The 4,421-nt window shown below is 35.3% G+C and overlaps 1 pseudogene; it reads right to left on the bottom strand.

Annotated features, from left to right (window-relative positions):
- Nucleotides 1–2,905: 2,905 nt before the first annotated feature.
- LOC105288331 lies at nucleotides 2,906–3,476 on the bottom strand (annotated as a pseudogene).
- Between the last annotated feature and the right edge of the window lie 945 nt (nucleotides 3,477–4,421).

Raw genomic sequence — 4,421 nt, 5'->3', positions numbered from 1 at the left:
TTTTTCATTTGAGGGCCAGCTAGGTTTTCAAACATACATTTCTAAGTAATTTCAGTCTTTTAAATAGTATCTCTTTTAACCCTTGACCTCTTAATAGGATAATTTTGAGATAGAAATGTTCTTAATTATTAACTAACAATTATGTTTCTGGTTTTGTTCCATCGACTTTACTAATGTCTCATGCCCATTATATGCTCCCTAATTCTGACTATTATAGAATTTCATGTGTAATGCCAAAAATAAGTAGTATGCAATTTTTAGTGGGTTCTTTGAAAACAGTCACCTTAACTGCTTTTGCTTCATATTGAATACATTTTTTCTGTTATTATCTATCTGTGCAGTTTTAAAGCCTGGCCTCAAATTCTTGAATGTTACTGCCTTGAAAGGTGATACCTATGCCCCTTTTCCTTGACTCTGAATGATTGGTTTGATAGAAGACAAAAGAAATGATGTTGTATGACTTTGACTTTGAGACAAGATCATAAGAATCCTTGAAGCTCTGCCTTAGTCTCTTGAAATGCTCGCTCACTCACTCACCACAGGACCCATGTGCACAGGACTTCACATTCTGAGAAGTCTAAGCTGCATGAAGAGGTCACGCCTAGATTAGGTGCTCTGGTTCAGAGCCCCAGCTGAGGCTAGCTTTACAGTCATCCTAGCCCAGGTACCAGAATGAGCAAAAAGCCTCTGAAGAATTCGGGTCCTCAGATGTTGAATTACCCTGTTCAAAAGTTTTACAGCTAAAAATTAAAAAAAAAAAAAAAAAAAAGAAAGAAAGAAAAAGAAAAAAAGTTTATTGAGCTGTATGGTAGCCAAAAAAGGACTAGGTCCTGGGATATGAAGTCTAAACCACTGGCAGTGGGGCTATGTGGAGAAGGCAACATGCCCACCATCCTGGAGTTGATAGGCACTTTTATACATGATGTTTTGTGGAAGAAAGATCTAAGTTGTTTTGAAAGAATTTACCTTGGCCACCTGTTCAATGAAATATTACCTTATGCCATTAGAGCAACCTCATAAGTTTCATGGAAACAAAAGACAAAAATTGTTTGGCTACAGATGTATTTAGACAATGCTTTTCTTTTTCTTTTTCTTTTTTTTTTTAACTTCGTTGAAGCTAAAGATCAAATGCTGCACTGGACAATTAAGGAAATGATTTTATTCAGTCTTATAATAGAGAAAGCATTCATTAATGAGAAACATCCCCCCCCCAAAAAAAACCTGGGATTTTAGAGAGGCAGAAAAAAAGAGAACAATCTACGAATCTTATGGGAGTCATGACGATGGTCAGAGATGAGATAAATCATTGAAGAGAGCAGAGGTGAGTCTTATCTAGGAATAAAAAGGGCTAGGTCGTCCTTTGCTGTTAGCCATTAATTGAAACACAAAAGGGTGGGAGAACAGAGCTCAGATAAATTTTAATATTGTCTCAGGGAATGAGAATGGAAGAATGTTAGAAATTAGTGAACACAACTGGGAAGGAATTCTGATGACTTTATGATAGAAAATACAAATATATGATCCTAGGTATAAAGTCATAATGACAAATTATTGCTGGAGGGAGAAATTATTTTATTCATATAAATTAGACTGTGGAAAATACATTTCTAATTCTCTTAGCTTCATTTTCTCCATCCTCAACCCTTGACTTGCAATTGATGATATAAGATTATGGCTCCCTTAAAACATGAAAGGCCTGTGAAATGGCAAATAAAGCAATTGAAGAGATTGAGAGGAGAAATGACATAGGAGAGTTCTGAAAATGTCCTTTGAAAGTGAACATATTGGAAATTGTTATTATACTTCCCATAAATGAGACTAGAACTACAAAGACAAATGGAAACGTAATTCTGGCCTTAAAGTATTAATAAAGTTTTTAACGTAATTTCTAGAAAACATAATCCATACAGCAATTATTCCCTAAGCCCTCTTTCAGTTTAAACTCAGCTTAGACAGCACACAGTCTTATTTAAGGTCAGCTAACCCTTGCATTAGTAGCTCAATGCTAATCAGCAAGTTTTCCATAGTACAAATAAGCAGAGCCTATTTCACAAAAGTATTGGCTTTTGGTCCTTGTAGAAAGCATATAAGAAGAATTTAAGGAAGAGGATGATTTATTTGGTATTATTAATTTTAACTGCATAATAATGACAGAAAAAGGACAGTGAGGAAATTTCCAGTTGTGTTGATTATTTATATTTAATTACTATTTGTGATGTCTATTTACTATTTTAATAGTTAAAGTACTGTATGTATTTCTGTGATTTATGTGGCTTATGCAACAGAATTAGCTTTACAGAAACTTAAGATAGGCTGAGTTCTCATGGCAAAACAAAAATTTGCTCTGTCAGAGTATATTCTATCTCAGCATATATTTGTTACCATTTTCAAACTTTAAACTGTTATAAAGTATAGAAAACTTCTTTCTAACATATAAGTTAGGTTCATAATTGGGCAATTTTATTATTATTAAATATACTAAGGCTATAAAAATATAGAAATATAAGCTAATTTCTAGTTAATTTTGTCACCTTGAAAAAAGAATATTTTTTCACTGTTAAAATGTGTTCAAGATTTTTAAAAATTTATTCAATTTTATTCAATAAAATATGCAGTATAGTAAGGTCAAAAGTTAATGAATGTCAAAGAGAATTAACTATGTCTTAGAAAATAAGAAAGTTGTGATAGAAAATTATGAGAACTAAGGGAATAAAACCATATTGAAATAATATACATTCTCTTTTTTTTAATTTGTATACACTTTATTTTTAGACAACCCGTAGGACTTGTTTTTCTTAAAAACAATGCCTCTGCTTCAAATAAACTAAGGTCAAAATAAAAGAACTCAAGATGACATCAGTCCCATTTGCCCTAGTCCTAGTGTGTGGATGAAAAGCAACGACCACTTATGATGATGGCAGGTGATAGATCCAAATTGCCAAATTTGTTAACATTTCTCCATTTCTAAATTATACTTAAAGAAAATCATATACGGGGTCACACTGTCCTCACGGTAGTCCAGCAGAGCAAACATGCCATCTGGACTCATGTTTTCACTAATAAAGAACTGATAGTTTTTTTGAAATTAGCAAAAATATGCTTGATTTGCTCTGCAGCCCTGGTCATAAAAGGTTTTACTCTTTTTGGTCTCTGTTCTGCAAGTTTCCCTTCGGTTGATTTTATGTAATCTTTGATGTCTTGCTTGTAGACCTCTTTTATGAAACTGGTTTCCTGCAAGTGATGGTTCATGACAATATCAACACCTGTGATTACTGTGCTTTCGGTTCCTTCACCTTCAGAGCCTTCAGCAGAGGCCTTTCCACCAATGAGAGAGTCATCAGTTACCCTCTCTCCTACTGACCATGTCCCCCTCCACCTCCAGGCACAGCCCGTAGGCGATCTTCCAGATCTTGTAGATGTCGGAGAACAACTTGTCACGGTTGATGAGGTCCCGGTAAATGATCTTGATGGTAGCTGGAAGGTCTTGACCACGGAGGTATTGGCTTAGCAGGAGCCCGGAGCAGCTGGAGTGGCACTTGGGGAGAGTAGAGAGGGGACAGAAAAGCTACATTCATTTGTTTTTTAATGATGAAGATACATTCTAAGAAATGTGTTGTCAGGCAATTTCTTTGTTGTGCAAACATCATAGAGTGCACTTACACAAACCAATACGGTATACTCTTGCATACACTTAGGCTCTATGGTATAGACTATTACTCCTAGGCTATAAACCTGTATAGAATGTAACTGTACTGAATACTGTAGGAAATTGTATCACGAGAATAAGCATTTATGTATCTAAACATATTTAAATGTAGAAATGTACAATAAAAATGCGGTATTAAAAAAATAAATAAATAATAATGATATACCTGTCTAGAGCACTTACAATGATTGAGGCCTGAAGGATTGGAAATTGTCTAGGTGAGTCAGTTAGTGAATGGTAAGTGAACATGAAGGCCTAGGACATTACTTCACACTACTGCAGACTTTATAAACACTGTCCTACAAGCCCTTCCCTGGCTTCTTTCTGACAAGGTCAGAAATAGAACATTAAAGCTGTCAATGCTGCTCCATGAATAGGGATGTGAGCTGAATTGATTGGAAATATCAAGGAGAAACAGGCTGCATAAAGTGTAGATCACCACAACAGTGACTGCCAGGAGAGAATGAAAGGTGGCCTGAGGCTCAGCAGGGATAAAAAAAAAAAAATCAAGATGGAGAAAAGAAGGAACATAGAGGAAGGTCATGGCAATGTGATTTTGGCTATTGCATGTTGAAGCGGTGATCAGATTGAGGACCTTTGTGGTAATTCATTTAAAAAGTGAGAGAATGTAGAACTGAGGACTCAATATTTTGACTTTGGGAATTTGTTTGGTTCTATCGATCCTATCTGGCACAAAAGGCTCTCTCTGTCATTG

The sequence above is a fragment of the Pteropus vampyrus genome, unplaced genomic scaffold (genome assembly GCF_000151845.1).
Source record: "Pteropus vampyrus isolate Shadow unplaced genomic scaffold, Pvam_2.0 Scaffold17, whole genome shotgun sequence".
Taxonomy (NCBI): Eukaryota; Metazoa; Chordata; class Mammalia; order Chiroptera; family Pteropodidae; genus Pteropus; species Pteropus vampyrus.
The sequence above is the reverse complement of the archived record's forward strand: the minus strand, read 5'-3'. Positions and strand labels throughout refer to the sequence as shown.